This window comes from Antedon bifida, chromosome 1 (genome assembly GCF_963402885.1).
Source record: "Antedon bifida chromosome 1, ecAntBifi1.1, whole genome shotgun sequence".
Classification (NCBI taxonomy): domain Eukaryota; kingdom Metazoa; phylum Echinodermata; class Crinoidea; order Comatulida; family Antedonidae; genus Antedon; species Antedon bifida.
This window is the reverse complement of record NC_136226.1, coordinates 22,610,546-22,631,113: the sequence shown is the minus strand read 5'-3', so window position 1 is coordinate 22,631,113 and position 20,568 is coordinate 22,610,546. Positions and strand designations below refer to the sequence as shown.

The 20,568-nt window shown below is 31.5% G+C and overlaps 1 protein-coding gene across 1 annotated transcript in view; it reads right to left on the bottom strand.

The window, feature by feature from the left end:
* Positions 1 to 2,613: 2,613 nt before the first annotated feature.
* The window catches only part of LOC144845755 (lysophosphatidic acid phosphatase type 6-like), a 52,681-nt gene continuing 34,726 nt past the window's right edge, over positions 2,614 to 20,568 (bottom strand). Inside the window, exon 10 of the mRNA XM_078703189.1 lies at positions 2,614 to 6,302. The gene's annotated coding sequence lies outside the window, so the exon portion shown is untranslated. The remainder of the gene's footprint in view (positions 6,303 to 20,568) is intronic.

Here is a 20,568-nt window from a genome sequence, read left to right as displayed (position 1 = left end):
TAAATTATTATCAATTTATTATAAACTTTCTTTTTTTCATTTACAATAAATCATAGCAATTTTGATCATATATATACTTTATCGGGTTTTCTATTAGATTATATAAAATATTAGATAATTGTCGGAATAACCACTTTGATTAGATTTTCAATTCTATGTCATACTTAATTAACAATATTGCAAATAAGATTGATAGTTTTATATAAGACTGTGTATGGGATAGTTATAATGCTCGCAAGATTATGTCTTTCGTCAACGATAAATTGATAAATGATACAAGCGATTTATAAATGGCGTATATAGAACACGTTCGATCCCTAACTGTCCCTTATGTGACATTGCATGGAATCCGTTATGTTTGTTGGTACAGTTATTGATAATAATTCAGATAACTGTTATTTTGATTGCACTTCACTATACACTACTAAATACCGTAATGTTTAACCATTACACAGATTTACAAGTATTTGGAATTTTCCAATGATCGTGAATTCGCTTCTATTTTTATTAGGCCCTATATTACAAAACAGGAATACCGATTGATATATAATTATCAATAACGTATTCGAATTTATACCATATGAAAATGTGTACTAAATATAGTAAAAAAAGTCAATATCAGTTTTCTATTCTATTTGCATTGGATTGCGTGATCATAAAAATAATAATAGTAAAATGGGACAAATTAAAGCAGCTAAAATACCGTAGCTTACATTATACCAACTAGACTTCTAAACGGATACGTCGACTAACTGATGTTTATCATTAATTTTCTTGGACGCGGAACAGAAATATATTTATCACAATGTTTAATAGTTATATACGACCACAAATAGGCAATTTGTAATTGTAATTTTCTGCCCTAGCCATCAGAGACGTCGGTGGTGTATTTACAGGATATATTTGGCGCCAGACCACACGGCCATTATGCGCATCGATTAGGACTACATAGGTAATACTACAATTGATAATTTCTACAGTTTATTCGAGCATTCAATGCGTTTATCAGCGTCCGTCTCGACTTAAATCAATTAGGATCGGAAATGAAAAACAAAATGAACAAAATAATAAGACAAGTGATTCATGTTATGTGCCACGACTCTAGTCGTATTGTTAAATTTAACCACCTGCAGGAGAATACGTGCGCGCAATTTGTACTGAGACTGTGCGCATGGTTACCGACAAATGCATTTTCATCTTCCCATTTTGTAAATTCAAGACGTCCGAGCAAGGCGAAAGAAACCCCTCTACTTGAAGTGTCCTTTACAAAGATACCATAGAATAATAAATTGTTTGGCCCGGAAACCTTAGACATCAGGACAATTTTATCGAGGTTATAAGCCTCTATATTTTCTTCAGTGTTGCTTACTCTTTGCACTTTCCCCCTTTTTTTGGGAAAAAACGTGGTACGGCCTTGAAAAACTCGGCATTTCTCTCTTATCCCCGAACCACGGCACGAACATCTTTGGCGAGTCTTTAACTCATATTATTATTATCATATTTTATCATAAATATAGATCTTATGAACCTTCTTCCGTTTCACGAACCTCTGGATGAGTTATTTTAATACAGAAACTCACAGGCGAGAATCTTATCAAGTTTAAACGTTCTTCTCGTTAACTATATAGACTACAAATGCATATTTTTGGCTAATTTTCAGTTAACTTTATAATATACAGTAATGCTATTTTGACATTACAATTAAAAAGCTTAAGACAATTAAACCTCCACAGGGGTGTAAAAACGCGATTCTTTATAGTTATCTGTAGTTTATTGCCTATAAAGTATTATTTTCATGACATAAATTCTCTGTACTACCTGCTGCTGATAAACTATTACTATCAATTATTATTTTTAGCTATACTGTATACTACTTTACTAATTTGTTATATATCTCAGTGATCGACTACGACAGAGATCGTGTCGATGGGTTAATTATTTTTTTGTATATCTGTTTGTTGTCTATATATTTATTTTTAAGAACGCACAATGTATGAACGTGTGTCACCGTTGTAAAGGTGTAGCTTCAATAAATATTATTATTATTATGAAACACAAGAATATGAACGTCTGAGGGCGTAAAGCAGAGTATAGCGTTCTATAACTATTTACAACGTACGAAAGTGATACACAACAAAACACAAAGTTTTTTTTGTCTTGTTAACTGAGAAGAGGAAGTCTCGGGGTAACTTTGATTATTATTATTCCAATCCGTCCATCGGAGAAATGAATCTGGCAAAACATATATCGCTAGTTACAATCATCATATTGGTACAGTATACTTAACAAATAATTTTTGTTTCAATTTTCCCGGTTTATATTTAATCATAACACAAGCTACAGTCGTCAACAATTTTCAAAATGATTTAAAGGCATGTACATGACGTGTTCCATTTGAAAGTGTATGGCGATTTACATGAATGAAAATAACAGAATGTTCTCAACTTCAGTCAAAATTATGTCTCACGGAACCAACTGCTTATATATACCTGTATTGTTTGTAGTATTGTTGTTCAAAGGTTTGTATGTCGAAGAAATACTAAAGTGTTTTTCATTATCGCTGCCTTTAGTGTACACATATTTTTTCTAGAATAAAGGAAATAAATCACCATATAAACATTACTTTGATCTTCTGTTATTAATATTTGCTCAAAATTAAAAAACAAACATAGGCCTTTCGTGGGCCTTACTGCAATGTGTTATGTTCTTCATACAGTAATATACTAAGCCACTAACTATAATTTACTACAAATCTCCAAGCACCTTTGGTTAATAAACATCTTCCTATTTCTACTGTATTGCGAAAGTATTTTAACAGTATTTACTATCATAAATTTCTGAGTAAGTTGAGATCTATTATCAATTTCTATTGGCCCAGTTATAGAATGTGTAGTAATGTCAACAGTAGTACAAATAGTACCTATTATCCAAGTATTGAATACAATGAATAGTTATTGCTAATAATTAAGTTGTGTTTGATCAATTTAAATAATGTAAAGATAGGTTTATTTAAATACCAGTAAACTGTATATTGAAATATTACTAACTGTACCTGTATATAAAGATGCTACAAAACGATATTCTTATGGCAATGCAAAACAATTAAATAATTCAATACGTACAGTATATAAATATACGGCTAATACAATTTTTTTTAAATACCAATATACCAATTATAGCATTATAAGTGAAAGATAATTAATACTGATAAGTGATTAAAATACTACTTTAAGATACACTTGAATATACAATACAAAAACAAGGAATGTTTTACTTGACAATTGTTCAAAAACTGTACGGACGAAAGTGCTGATTACCTTAGTAGGCCTACAATATAGACAATTAAACTAAAGTTATAATAAACACAAGTTTTAGAGTTGGTTTGAAATGCAATATAATAAGAAATACTATAAGAAACTACAGGAATAACAGACAAAACAAATTTCATACTTCAATGAGTGTAAACTTGTGAAAATAGTTTATACATAATAATTCCAAACATACGATATTACAAACATTAAATTATTCATAATACAACAAATGAAAAAAATCAAGGATATATTTTCATGTTTTCTACTCTAAATAAAATATGGAGCATCATAATGGTAGCACCAATAAGATAATGAATAGTACTTAGTTTGAATATTCCATAATCTGTAATAATGCATATTTTCAATTAGAATTTGTAGTGATTTACAAAAAAGTACAATGCACAAACACCTGAGGTATACAATACAAATCGGGTAATTTTACAATGATATACATAGTTAATATTGCAGAAACTAGGTGAATATGGTTATTAATTTCTAAAGTTTAAAATTTGTATAATCCATAACAGATAGTTTGCTGAAAAATACATTGTTCAAGTACTGTATAAGCATAATTTTACATAAAGATATAGATTTTGCCTTTATTGTCATCTTGTGTGAGACTTACAGTAGATTTAATTTGCAATTAAGTTGGGTGTTATCTTATACACAAGGTTAACATTTTTATGATAATTAAGATCAGATTTTACAGCAGCAAAATTTACACATTTTTTGTTTGCAAACTCTGAGTTTACCATCGTTTGTGTATGGTGTTTGACACTACTGTTTTGTACATCTGTAGCATCATGAACTACAAATACTTATTTTATTCGCTGACAGCAAGCTTAGTTAGTCAATACTGGCAAACTTTTAGGTCATCTATTCTTGCCAAATGAGTGCTAGTGTAGCCTAGGCTTACAACTCATCATTGTATTTTGGTTACTAAATAATTTGGGAAGGGAAGAGTCCAAGTATGTTATAAACAGAAACATTTGAGTACACTGCATACTTTTACTGCATGTGATTAGCAAGCACAATTTGGGAGAGGTTAGAGTGATAAGTAACTGGAGAAGGCACTAGTTAAATTAAGTACACACATCCGATAGTGATAATTCACAATTAGTTCTTACATCTATAATTGAACATTCATTAAATATAAATAGCTGTTATATATTAGTAATAATAATTTATTGTACATAAAAGAGTGACGTCACTAGTGCAGTATGTGGAATGATATGTCCAATGAACAGGTAATAAAGAGTATGTAAGCATCCCATTCATGGCTACATGGCATAAGGCCCTACATAAATCATACAATAATATTATATCGTATTAAATTCCTGTAAATGATCAAATAAGTACAGCGGCGCTTATAAAAGTTTGTGAGGCATTTATATGACTGCGACTCGAATGGATTTCAGGTTGTTTATAATTTACTGTTTTGCCAATTTGAATCATTCTTTAACGTAATTCCAATGTAAACATGTCTTTTATAACCACAGTGGCATTGAGTGTGGGGCGTTATATCAGATTGTGGCACTTATTTCATCCATCAATGTAATCATTTACAGTATAGATAATCATCATAATCAATATAAAACTATTGGTACAATTTGTCTGCGTGTTCTTTCTAACATCCTTAGTTAAATTTAAGCTAAAACAACATAATAATTTGAACAAGTTATTATCTCAATACAGGTGCACATTATGAATGACGCTAGCTTTATTACATTCACACAAATAAACTATTTTAAATTTTTACTGTACTATCAATGTTCTTCTATTTTTTAGAGCCTAGTTTGTAAATTTAATAAAAGTTTTGTTTTTAATTTTATAAAAACACACATTATTGGCAATATTTCAGTCATGATTCATACAATAAAAATTAGTTAAAAAAATTAAATTTGCTTTATATTTTATATGTGAAACATGATTTAATATATAAATATGTTTAATACATCTGAGATAATAAATACTGTAATATGATTTGTTTTATATAGCGAAAAATAGTTATTTTAAGTTAAAACATGAATTCAACTTTTGACCTATAAATTAGTTAGCTAGGTCCATGATTCAATTTACTAAGCATTTGTGTATAGTGCATGTGTGATACTAGATCAGTGACCATAGTTGATCACTGAACCTCACCATTGAATGTGTTCCCATCCACCTCCTAATTACCATCACCATTGGATTTTGTACACAGCTTTTGTATCACCAATTGTAATAACTTCACCACTGAGTGATATCAATTTTATTTATTACTTATATGGTGATATTATTTGAATTTCGTTAATGAATGTTGTCTAGCACAATTTGATATCAGACATCAAAACTGATTTAACCATTCATAAATGGTTTATTTCAGATGTTATTATTTATAATCTAAATTACTTAACATTTATCTTTTTCAAAATTATCCCCAGTTTTAGATCTATTTGATTTATTTAAAAATTCAGGAATGATAGATCTGGATATTTTTATCTTCAGTTTTTATGGTTTAGCAATGGGCATCACTATCAGATAATCTTTTATAATCACAAAATAGTTATTCTGAATAGTCATGAATATTGCTAAAAAGTACTATCAATAATTATTTAAGTGAGATTCCACTAAGTTAAAATAGTAACATGAAATTTAAATTGAAAATAGTGATATTTCTGTTTTAAAGATATTTATTGCAGATACTGGTTATTACATTGTTTTTACCTTTGGCATCTATTTTTGTATTTGTGTTACATAGGCATAATAGCACCATAGCAAAAGCTTACACCAAACCAAAGCAATAAACACGTTCCTATAAACTCCTATTATAAGCTATAACTACATCAAAATATTTGCAATTAATTAAAAGTCATTTATTTGGATTGACTAGTTACTTTGGTCCAAAACTATACTAACAATATAGACTGTGAATATTTAGAAAAAAATCCATGTTGTTTAAACCTGTGCATGTTTTCCTTGACAGTTGATGTTGAGGTAACAGCAGCCAAACTGAAAGAAATAAAGAAATAATTGGTTAAAATATAATAAAATGTATCAATTTTCTAGTTAATTTCATGCCTACTAAATTCATTTTCTTTCATCTTACCGGTTATTTGGATTAAAAACAAAAAAATTAATCTCAAGATTATTTTTTCCACTTGTGACAGAATTGAAGGTCTAAATACACTTATTTATTACCAGTACCATGGGAATAGATTATACTGATGGATATCTTTGAAAATTGTTAGTAATCTTGAAAACTTGACAAAAGCTAAATACAAGTGTTTCTTTAGCCACACAGCGTGATTGGCTCATTGCAAAATCTGCCTACCATTAGCGCAGACTTGAGATGAGACTAGTAAACTAAATCCTTTAATCAATCGGAAATATTGCAAGCCTGGAATTGCTGCATTCTACTAGAGATGATTCTTTCAGTTGACTAAACGCATTGCATCTCCTTGGCAGCTTTAAACAATACTAGTATGTTGTGAACACGCTATGATTCATTGTTCAAAATAACAAGTGAGTCAACCTACTCCGCAATGTTCACTTTAGAATAGATACAATCTTAAGTTTAGATTGCACAATAGAAAGCCAACAATGATGGTTCTAATATAATTATAATGATGATGAAATCTAATGATTCACAGTGGATAGTGTATTGTTTTGTTTTTATTTTTAATTTTTCTCAAAATTTGTTTCAGTTGAGCCAGTTTCTACTGTGAGCAAACAAGTGGATAAATAGTGTTTGATAAAAACAATGCAAATTCTTGTCAGTAAAAACAGAACAATGAATTTTATAAAACATAATAAATAAAATAATAATAAAAACACCATTTAACCACTGTGCAATTTTTAGCAGAAACGCAAAATAAGAGGTTAAAGTAGGTGATGTTGTAAAATGTAATTAACTCACTTCTTAGTACAGTAGCGTTACGTTCATGATCTTTGGAGGAGCATTGCTGTTTTATATAATAAATTCAGTGGTTTTACCATTTTTACTGTACTTTAACAATTTACAGAAGTATTTAGAAATGTTCGTTTTGATGATGACATTTTTTTACTCAAGCTTTCACTGGTTCATCGACGCAGATTATTTTTTCAGTTGTAACCTCAAATTCAATTTATTTTATATTTTTCGAAAACAACACTTTTAACAGAGCAGAACTTTCACAAAAACAGACTTTAAAACATGTTGATACTTTATATAAAAATAATGAATTCTGTGAAACTTAATCTAGTAACAGGGTTGTAGCATTTTATTTAGCAATATAGAACTACAATACATTATTAGAAAATAATCAAAAATTCATTAGCTGCTAATTAAAGTAAATGAGTGTCCTAGATGACCTGGCTAAATTACAAAAGCCAATTAAGCTGTAGACATGAACTAATAAACTGTACTATTTTATACTAATAATGCAACTTCTGTGTAAACAGAAAAGGTGCCATGTAGAAAAAAGACAATTAGGCTATTGTAATTAACAATGTTACACTTCACTAAGCAATAATGGAAAATTCATAAAAACAAAACCAGTAATTAATTCATAATATATATTGCTATTGCCTTATTTTGTATTTCAAAACACGAAAAGTGACAAAATGTTAGTGCTTTAAAAATGATTATTTACAGTACAGTTAGGAGTAAACTAGGTAAATTGTTGAACTTGTCGTTTTCATCTTTAATACATTCACAAACTCATGCACAGATCAACACAAACTACTTTTAACAAAACAATTATCACCATGAAATTGCTTCTAATGAATTGAATTCAGTAGATTTACATTTTTTGAACATGTGGCATGCAATGTTCTCACAATAATTTTAAGATTATGAATAAAGAACTTAATTTAATTTATGAGCTGACAACAACCGAATTCACCAATCACAAGATCAAATTTCTAAAGACAAAAGCAAAATTAGGTCATAGACACATGAACTCATTGGAGAACAAAACCCATTCTCTTTCTTGTTCAGCCAGTATACATTCAACCCGATCTATTATAACCATTCGTTGGATATGGCTCCAGACTTGTATCCTAGACAAAGATGATGTGTTTTCAACAGTAATTCTATCTGTGGCATGGTCTCTCTTTAATATCGCAACAACTGTTTGCCATTATTGTCCATCCATTACAAACGTAGAGACAAACAGTAGCAAACACACTGAGTCATAGGTATGTTTACACCTAACAGTACACTAGTGGTTTACCTACCCATCATCATATAAAACAGATGTTTGTTAAGGTATATAACACATTAAATTCGGTATTAAAGTCAGTGGTTGATGTATTATTTGTTTTGTAATGTTAATTTTTATGTTAGTCAAGCATATCTATACAGTAGATTCAATAAAGAAAGACAAGGTTAACATTAATATTAAATATGTGCAACATTAGAAATAAATAAAACATAAAATTGAAGAATATTTTATACAATAACTACATCAATACAATAAAAATCCTAGTTTGACAATCTTTTACAACACGTCAATGTTGCCAGGGGATAACAGTTGTGTGGATAAGAATTTGTATTTGTCCATTGTCACTAATTCGTTTTGAATGTTACACCGCAAATTCGTGAAGGAAAAAAAACCCCTAAAAAAAGTTTACAGCTTTTTATAAATTTTATAAGATCACCATCAAAAACAAAAAAGGGGATATGCACCAGAAGATGTCCCCAAAGATTGTTTCGAATGAACCACATTCAGTTATTCTTGTTTGATTTTTCAATCTAAACCTAAAGCATCCATTTTTGTGATTTTGGAAACTGTGAACTTTGGAATATTGATATTTACAAAAAAATATGCATCTGGATTGGTAGACGGAATACTTCACTTGGATTGCACACATTTTACAACGTCCCATGCTAATGAACACAAGTATTAACCCCAAAAAAGTCATCATCACTAATCTTGATATGCATATATCAATAATAAATAATTTTTTAGCCATCAACGTATTGAAGCCTGTTAATTGTATAATACTACATTAATATACAACAATTAAGCAATGAAAGGTTTTTTAAGCTCATATGTACAGGTGAGCCTTGATTGGATTATATATTCCACATTGACACTACCTTTCTCAATCACTGTATATCAAACAGAAATGTTGCTACCTAATTCAAAGTTATTAAATAGCAATATAGTAAATTGCAAGTACTAAAGGGTTTAAAAATGCATATAAATTCATATTAGTTAATGACCTAGCATAGTACAGTATAAATCATATAAAAGCCATTATTCTTTAGATAATCTGTTACATAGCAATTCCTATACATCAACCAATCTTCAATAATCCTAGCATAATAATCGTCACCCTGGTACAGTATAATATTGTAGTGCATAAAGTTAAATTGATAAAAGATTTAACAGGAAATAAAATGTAGATGTATATTACACTATAACTACATATAACTAAATATATAACTAAATCCTAAGATGATAGTAAAGAAAAGGCTATGTTTAGCGTGAGGTATATTGATCTTCTTCTTCTTCTTCTTCGTATTTGGAGCCAACTTCATATGTGAAGACTCTGCTCCTCCAACTCTGTTTTGCTAGCTCTACTGTATTTGGTTGTGTGAATATAGATGAAATAAAAGTGGGACAAGCCAACACACTATATCACATGCTATTAGAGTGCCACACATGTTATAACCTGTTTTTAGTACCAATGACTGTCATAGAAAACTAGTATTTAAAAATCAATAATAAATCATAAATTCAACCAAAGTATAAATATAGAAATAAAAATAATTGTAAAAAAGCGATGCATTTATAGTTGTTTGATTTGCTCAAGAGTAAATTTACGAGGAAATAAAAGGTAAAAGTAGCAATACATTAACGCATAATCATCGTAATAGAAGCTTGGATTATAGTAGCAATCCACGTCAAAGTAATAATGATTTAGCCTGTTCTTATAATATAGTACACTATAATCAGTTGATGTCACTATACATAAGCAATATATTACTAGTACTACGGTAATGAAATGTTTGTATCTGTCTATGCTAAGGTATTGGGATCTGGCAGACCAGATCTGTAGAAATGTTTGGATCTTTAATGCTAGGGTATTGGGATCTGGCAGACCAGATCTGTAGAAATGTTTGGATCTTTCTATGCTAAGGTATTGGGATCTGGCAGACCAGATCTGTAGAAATGTTTGTATCTTTCTATGCTAAGGTATTGGGATCTGGCAGACCAGATCTGTAGAAATGTTTGGATCTTTCTATGCTAGGGTATTGGGATCTGGCAGACCAGATCTGTAGAAATGTTTGTATCTTTCTATGCTAAGGTATTGGGATCTGGCAGACCAGATCTGTAAAAATGTTTGGATCTTTAATGCTAGGGTATTGGGATCTGGCAGACCAGATCTGTAGAAATGTTTGTATCTTTCTATGCTAAGGTATTGGGATCTGGCAGACCAGATCTGTAGAAATGTTTGGATCTTTCTATGCCCTGGTATTTGGATCTGTAGAAATGTTTGGATCTTTCTATGCTAGGGTATTTGGATCTGTAGAAATGTTTGGATCTTTCTATGCTAGGGTATTGGGATCTGGCAGACCAGATCTGTAGAAATGTTTGGATCTTTGTATGCTAGGGTATTGGGATCTGACAGACCAGATCTGTATAAATGTTTGGATCTTTCTATGCTAGCGTATTGGGATCTGGCAAACCAGATCTGTAGAAATGTTTGGATCTTTCTATGCTAGGGTATTTGGATCTGGCAGACCAGATCTGTAGAAATGTTTGGATTGTTGTATGCTAGGGTATTTGGATCTGGCAGACCAGATCTGTAGAAATGTTTGGATCTTTCTATGCTAGGGTATTTGGATCTGGCAGACCAGATCTGTAGAAATGTTTGGATTGTTGTATGCTAGGGTATTTGGATCTGGCAGACCAGATCTGTAGAAATGTTTGGATCTTTCTATGCTAGGGTATTTGGATCTGGCAGACCAGATCTGTAGAAATGTTTGGATCTTTGTATGCTAGGGTATTGGGATCTGGCAGACCAGATCTGTATAAATGTGTGGATCTTTATATGCTAGGGTATTGGGATCTGGCAGACCAGATCTGTAGAAATGTTTGGATCTTTCTATGCTAGGGTATTTGGATCTGTAGAAATGTTTGGATCTTTCTATGCTAGGGTATTGGGATCTGGCAGACCAGATCTGTAGAAATGTGTGGATCTTTGTATGCTAGGGTATTGGGATCTGGCAGACCAGATCTGTAGAAATGTTTGGATCTTTTTATGCTAGGGTATTGGGATCTGGCAGACCAGATCTGTAGAAATGTTTGGATCTTTCTATGCTAGGGTATTGGGATCTGGCAGACCAGATCTGTATAAATGTGTGGATCTTTCTATGCTAGGGTATTGGGATCTGGCAGACCAGATCTGTAGAAATGTTTGGATCTTTCTATGCTAGGGTATTGGGATCTGGCAGACCAGATCTGTAGAAATGTTTGGATCTTTCTATGCTAGGGTATTGGGATCTGACAGACCAGATCTGTATAAATGTTTGGATCTTTCTATGCTAGCGTATTGGGATCTGGCAGACCAGATCTGTAGAAATGTTTGGATCTTTCTATGCTAGGGTATTTGGATCTGGCAGAACAGATCTGTAGAAATGTTTGGATTGTTGTATGCTAGGGTATTTGGATCTGGCAGACCAGATCTGTAGAAATGTTTGGATCTTTTTATGCTAGGGTATTGGGATCTGGCAGACCAGATCTGTAGAAATGTTTGGATCTTTCTATGCTAGGGTATTGGGATCTGGCAGACCAGATCTGTAGAAATGTTTGGATCTTTCTATGCTAGGGTATTTGGATCTGGCAGACCAGATCTGTAGAAATGTTTGGATCTTTTTATGCTAGGGTATTGGGATCTGGCAGACCAGATCTGTAGAAATGTTTGGATCTTTCTATGCTAGGATATTTGGATCTGGCAGACCAGATCTGTAGACATTTTCAATTTTTCCCACCCTAGAGTATTGCAGGTAGCGATCTTCAACAGATCAGGTCTGTAGAAATGTTTGGATCTTTCTAAGCCAGGGTATTGGTGGTTTTTAGAAAACCAGATTTGTAAATGTTTGAGATAGAAAGAGAAATGATGCTACTGTAAGGAAGGAAGAAATATTCCTTATGAAATCTTGAAATAGGTTATAAACAGGCTCATGCTATTAAACTGTTGATAATCTTCATAATCACGGTTTGTTTGCTACAGTAGTTTGCCATACAAAAGAAGAAGTGACATGGATACTTTGAATGTTCATTCTGCCATAGATTTTTTAATTCAGGAAATCATAACATTATAAACATCATTGCCTGTTTAAATTGTAATTATAAAATGCTTCATTAGAAGATGCAAGGCCAATACAGTAACCTTTTAATGATACTGCCCTATTTTATTCTCATTTCAAGAAAACTAATCATTGATTGAGTAATGACCAAATGAATTGACAATAAAACAATCATACAATTCATCTTATCTACTGTATGGCCATAATTAACTATGTGGCATACAATATAAGGTGAAAAACATTCAATAGTACTTGGCATGTTTTCCAAATTATGTATTAATGCCAAATTGTTTTATATATTTTGTACGTGTCTTGTATTGTACTTCCAATGGTTTATTATTGGTATTTCATAAAATAACATTTCCAATTTACTGAACTATATTTTTATGTGGTGTCAAATTTTCAAATCTGAAAAAGTATCGATACACTAATAGTAAAAGATAGAAAATAAATAGTATTGTCTCATAAAAAAAAATAATTTTGGTGTAACTCTCGGAGTGATTTATTTCAAGTTATTGTATTGAAGGCGGATGATCAGCATTTGCAATAATAAATAATAAAGCTTAATTTATATAGATTGTTTTCTCTAACCAAATAGTAAATAAATAAATAAAGGGTTTGAACAAACTCTCCTTTAACTATAGCTCATGGTAAGTTTTTCCTGTTTTGTTGACATCTTCTTGAAGAGAAAAACAACTTTAGTTAGTAATGTAATGATAAAGGGTTATCAACAATTTTCCAACAAATCAATGTAAATATAAGCAAGATCAAGCAAGTTCTACAAACACACAAAAGTCACCTGCATGTTAGTCATAATTTATCCTCACCTGCTTCAAACATTATAAATTTATAACACTAGACAAAAATAGAGTATGACCGAATGATAATAAATGCTGTATTTTACAATTTTCCCTGTCACATGATTTTACAAAGCTGATCTTTCTTGAGGTTTATTTATTTATTTCAACAATATTTTACGAGGGTAGTCCATCCAGCCGAAGTTGATCATTAGGGACCCTCACAAAATATAATTTGACAAGACAATAACATACAATTCAAAAATAAATTAAAATAAATAGAATTTCTAAAAATTAACAATATTAAACACAAAAATATTTCTTTATAAAAAAAACTTACATTCGTTTTACGAATATTATTTGTTATAGCCATATAATATGACCATTGAATAAAAATATGAAATAAAAAATGTACAGTCAACCCCACGCTTTGCTATTGTAAATGTTTTAAGACCCAAATGCATTACAATGTAAATATGTCAAACTAAAATTGGTTGAAGTCAAAATTGAACTATAGCCTCATGCTAGTGTGAAATTTATTTCCCCAAAATGGCAAAAGGTTCAACAAGTGGCTTTTTTGTGTAACAAATTAAAAATTAAATTAAAAATCAATTGCAATTGTAACAAAAAACCTCAAATAAAAGTTTCTGATCAGTCTCATTATGCTTATTGCGCGTGTACTATTGAGACCTAGCGCTGTTCCTCCATACAATGCCGAGGGTCTTAAAGAGTCACTATCTTCTATTTTTTTAAGGAGCAAACTTCATAGTTGAAGGCTACTGCTCCACTAAGGGTCCCATTGTGACATCGGCAGCCAACTACGGCGCCAATACGTCTGTCCACGACAGTGTGTGTGTATGAATGAACTAGTACACCGGGGTAACCCCCTACTCGTCTCGAAAGATGTACTAGGTTCTTTAAAGTGCACATGAGCCAGATGTACACTGGACCTACGGTTTATAGTCCTTATCTGAGAAGACTTGTTCTACCACCAGAACCATGGAGCGAGTGAGCCTCGAACCCTATCCAATCAAATTTGAAATACCATGAAAGCCCTAGTGGTATGGTTAAGACATCTGCATTTGAATTCTGAGTTTGAATCTTGGTCAGGGAACCCTTTTCTCATTCTCACAGATTTCCTCATCTTTATTATTTCTAAATTAATTAATATTCAGTATATCACCGGGCGGTTTAGAATTTGTTATATGCCTGTAAATATATTTATTTCACAAAATTCTTCTCAGAGTATTTAAAATAAATATGTCAATATAATATGTAAATGCTTTCACAGAATTTAGACCTACATAAATACATCCAAATAAAAAGATCTGTTTGAGTGTCTATTAAACAACATAGAAAAATATAATTCTATTAACGAGCATTCAGGATTACTTGCAAAAATAAACAAAGATAAATGATGTTTGAATGAGGAACATTTTTCATTTTGGATATAATCTCAAAGGATTTCAATTTAATAAAACCAAGTCCACTTAAGACTGTTAATAACTATCACTATAAATGACCCTCCTTTAAAATCTTTACTCAACATTACTTGTAAGAAGTGTATATGCAGTAAAGTTGTTCTGGGATTAAGAAAAAAACCTACTTGCATGAGTCACGGATTACATGCGCAAAGATGAGGTGACCTGTCAATGACCTTGGTAAATACATTTTTGAATTAAAAAATGTTTTAACAATCCAGAAGGTAAACTAACATTAAATGCAAGGTAGAAAATTCATTTATCTGGTGTATAAAGATAATGCAACTTACTATGTAACTCTATACTTGCAAATGAAAATATCAGGAAACATAGGTTAAAGACACGGATAGAGACCTAATGCTTTGCATGTTTTTTCCGGCTTCCGACATCGTGTGACAGAGAAAGGTTCTGAAAATGGTATAGTCGATTGCAGGGATGTCCATCATTAATCACCATGCTCTAAACATGTGCTGTGATATTAGAATATGTAGAATATTTTATTCATCAAGACATAGGACTATATCGTCCTCTCACGACTGCAACATGAACAATATCTTGAATGCTGCAACACAACAATACTAACAAACTAACAATTAACTAACTGAATTGCAGTGGTTGATTTTTGTTACATGGTGGTTATATTACAGTATATATTAGTGATATTTCATTATGACACTGGTTAATGGTACATAAGTGGTTGATTTTTATATAACACCTAAATAAATTCCTGTCATTTGATTGGACAATTGTGGGTCACATGGCACGTGCAATTGTACGCAACGTGATTGCTTGAAACTGCATCACATGACTACTGCTGCGAGGATCGTAAACCGTATATTTCCTTGCGTACGATGATATTGACCGAGTAATTTTCGCGTGATTATCGTGTCCCTGTCATTAAACATATAAAATCCAGTAAATTCTCGAGGAGTTTGATACTGACTGTGTAATTTGCGTGTGTTTACATGCTGAAAGAAATAAATCAACTAAATTATTTAAACTATGCATACATAGCACCCTTATTTTGTTATTCGTCCTCTATAGATGTGACGAAAGACTGTTTGTGATTGGTCAATACTCACGGTAGTAACCTTAACATCCGTTGATTCAGCTCGAAGAAGACAAATTATTATTATTCTTCGCAAGGTAAAGGTGAATGCAACGCCTAACTAGGCAGGCTTATTACATAAAGGAGGCCTAGCTACCCGACCCAGTAGATATTCTACTTGTTGTATCGCCTTTCGTTAAAATATAAGATTTGACATCCCCGAGGTAATGATAGTTTGCTCGAGGGAATATATATCTTTTCATGTTTGGAAAATTATTGCTTTTGAAATACAACAGCGCCACCTATTTTTGTACTTTCGCCGCGAAGATTTAATGTTATGACTGGTGTCGCGATGGAAGTACATTTTTGGAAAGATACATTTACTAATTTTACTAATGCACAAAAGGCATTTAAATTAGCTTTAGATCGTTTGTATGATTTTGAATAATTAATGGGAACATCTCTACAAGACGTGCAATCGTTAGAAAAAACCCAATTAGCCTAGATGAGCTCCAGTTGAATTTTCGTAAAGGTATCGCTGCCTTTCTAGTTAGGCCTAGGACAGATAGTATTAGGCTAGGCCTAGGCGATTTAGCCTTGCTAGGCCTAGGAATGGTCGTTTGTTGACATAATTAACACTACATTAGGTTTGTTTATGAAATCCAAATAAATATAATATTTAATATATTATTAAAAACCGAATGTTACTGTTTCAATCAATGTAAATTAAATGTTGGCCTAGGCCTACCTTTTATTCAATCTGATACAAATGACAGGAATCTATTTGGATGTTATATAAAACAAATAATGAATGTTTTATATTCCTGTAATGGTACAAATAATGGCATTTGGTGAATGATGAAAGGTTATATTTCAACTCGGCTTCGTTTCATAGAAATATAACCTTTCATCATTCACCTTATGTCATTGCACCATCACACTCATAAACATTCATTATTTGTATATTAATACATAGTGGTTATATTTGTGGTGATTTTAATATGATAGTGGTTAATATTTATCATTGAAATCTGGTGTATTCTAATATTACAACAAAATGTACACTGTCAAGTAGCATCATTTGTATTCTACACTCTACCATACTAGAGCCAAGGAAAAAATACAACTTAGTGATTATAAAGTTATTTATGAATAGTAATACTAATTATTTATTTAATGAAAAACTGTATACTTATTCCTACTTTAATAATATCTGTATTATGTGTAATTTTTGAGGACTGTATTTCCAATCTTACCAGTATTCAGTGGTAGGCCTATCAGTAAAAAAATTGAACCAATGATATGAGAATTGATAAAGCTGATCACTAGGCTAGAGTTATCTAACTGCTAACATGGGAACTAATATAAATGAATCAATTACTCATTATTATCTAAATATGTTTTGATTGCCAATATCAGATTCTTAAAATCAAAAAACAAAAAGACGCAGATGCAATAGAACATTTAATGTGGTCGTGATATTTACACAGTTGAGAAAATGTGTGTTTGCAACTGGCAATGTTAAATCCATTGCATTAATTAATACTGATTGATTAAACAGCGTCTGAATCACTGCCTTTGTCTGCTAATGCTAAGATTCCAATGTTATTTCATCTGTAAACTCTACAAAGTCTAGGTTATAAATCTTATTGTGATAACACATGATTATGATTGAAAAGTGTTTTTGACACACATTGTATTTTAGTTTTTTTCATTAAGGGGATTAAAAATTATCTTTGTTACACGTACGTTTCTATAATTGAATTTCATGGGCGTACAAGTATTTTAAGTTTTAACCAAATTTGTACTGTACTGTACAAACTATAGGCTGGAAACATTTCTGAAGGGCTGTAGGGTGGCTTGAGATATTAATTAGCAATATGCAGCTTTACAAGAAACAGTGAAATGTTGAGATGATAAATGGTGTTTGATGTTACATGGTCATGTTTATGCTGCATAAAAATAACCGGTTAAAAACGGTGTGAATAAATAACACCAATTTCTTGGGAGCAGAAACAGGACAATTTTTTAGTAACCGGTTAAATGGCAGCGCAAAATAACGGTTAAAAACACCCATTCAATTCGTTGTTAGAACGCCATTTAACCGGTTATTTGTGGGCAACTTTTAGCTGCAACACAAAATAATGGTTATTTGATTGACAGCTGCTGACCTTAAGTCAACTACACTGCAGTAACGATTTTATTTTAAATATTTTGAAATAAACAGTTTATTCGGCACTATGCAGCAGAAACAGACCCATGGCTTATTATATGGTTTGATCTTGACGAAAATGATTGTAAACAAACCAAATTTTATGTGTTGCTAAGTTTTGATATGATGTAATGTAAAATCCGGTGAACTGTGACGCGACAATGTGTTCTTATCTCAGCCAAACCATGGTGGGCTGAAGGGGCAGACTCTTTTTAGTATGTGCAGCCAAAGTTTTGATCACATTGTTATGTAAAACTTTGTTTGAACTGTAATGCGATATGATATGTTATAAAGGAATCCCTGCCCTGAATTTTTTGGTGGATCTTACCTCAGAAAATCATTAAAGACACCTTCCCTACAATTTGTGATGTTTTGTAAAAATAATACATATATATTACTTTAAAAACATTAAACCAGGTCATTCCTTGTCTTAAATGTACGTTTTATGGTAAATTATGATAAAAGTGAGAAACATTGCACTACTTAAGTAGCTCGCGGCGAATGACCTCTCGTGGACGGTCTTTAGGCTTAGCCTAGCTAGGCTTAGTTTTGTAGGCCTAGCTGGTAAACATAGGTAACGTACGAACATCGTCTACGCTAGCTATATACCTAGCCTGACGTTGTATAGTTGCTGCATTATTGTCTTTCTATTTTTGCCAGACTCCGTTGATACAAATTGGAGAAAACCCGGTATTTGTTTTGGCCTCACGATCGATCGAAAAGTGGGTGAATTACAGAACAAAAACAAAAATATCAATCCGCGCGCAATGCATTTTGGGATTTATAGCGGGCCGCTATAATTATTAGAATCTACTTATTTTTCACATTTTTAACCATTTAAAGACGAAAAAAGTTATCGCAATAGGACCATATAGTATTATTTTTACATTAAATATAGTTTGTGATCTTAAATTAGATCTAAAAAACGTAGGGAAGGCACAACACTTGACTAAGCTGGGACTTCATTACACTATTCCATCAATGAAACACCCACCATAATGATAGATACCTTTATGACTGCCAATAAAATCGTACACACAACTTTTGCCGAGTGGGAACAAATAATTTTATTTTGGTGTTAGGTTGATAGCTATGGCTTAGGTAGATGTATCTGTCTTTTAAATCGTTAACAGTTAATTTCTTTGGTGGCTGTAAACGATGTACAGTATTCCCTGCCAAGTAAATGTTACAATAAAAAGCCAACCAACTAAAAATGTTTTCCTTTAAATGGCTAGATAACAAATGCACTGCCATTTTCTTCATTTTAGTCCATACTTGTAAATCATAGTTAAGTCGATTCATTCTATCCATTACAAAAAATTCTCATTGTCTTTTTTTTTATTCAGAAGTTTAAAAAAACCAAGATAATGATAACTAGGCTACATCTCCAAGGACATGATAAATAAAAAAGAAAATTCCAAACTCAACTTAATAGCTATAGGTAATGTATTTCTTGAAATGTTCTTTGTATAATAGTAAAAATATATAATTGAAAAAGATGACTAATAATTTAAAACCTTTTATGACATTTTTAAAATCATAAAACCTTTGAAAATAACAATGTAAGAAATAACTTAAATATGAAAAATTATTTTTATTTTTTCATTTTAATAATTAGGTGATCATTTAGAATAAAATGATCACCTATTGTTATTGTATAAAATCTTTATTATTATTTTTTTTTTTATTATTTGGTTTTCCGCAACGAAGTTGCAGGAAAACCTCTTGTGATTGTACGAAATCATCATCATCAACATCATCTTTTTTTTCATCTTCTTTCTTTCTGTATGATTTTTGTGTAACGCTTTTCTCTAAAACTTGCAAACATAACATTTTTTTAACTATGTTGACATTTTGACATTTATGTAACGTCGTCAAGCGAAGCTTTTCATGATGCTTACAATTGCGCAACGTGACGTACGCGCGATTTAACGATTTTCTCGTATTTAACATAGCTCGACAACCAAATAACATTTCAACTTGAAACTTTGCAAAAGTTTAATTTATATTATGCGCTAAATTTCTGTGGGAAAAAAATTGCGTGTTTTACACAAAGTTACGCGCGCACGCGCATTTAAAATTTCAAAATGCGCAAAATTAATTTATAATCAACTTTCTACGCGTTTCATGTCGTTTTAAGCATGTCAAAAATTCCCACGCGTGCGCACATTTTTACGTGTGCGGTGCGCACGTAGCATTGAAAACGTATTTTTTTCGCGTGATTTATGTTTTTCCAGCCTTTTCTAGTAATTTTACCAAATTTTAAACAATTTCGACTTAAAGATACGTCATACGAGCACGTCGAATTGGACAATTTGCGCGCGTTTTTTATGAAAAGGTTAAAAAATTCGTTTAAAATATGCCTTTTTTTAAACAGTCGTAATTTCTAAACTAGACGGTCAACTTTTTGTGGATGACATTTTCTGGAAGTTAATG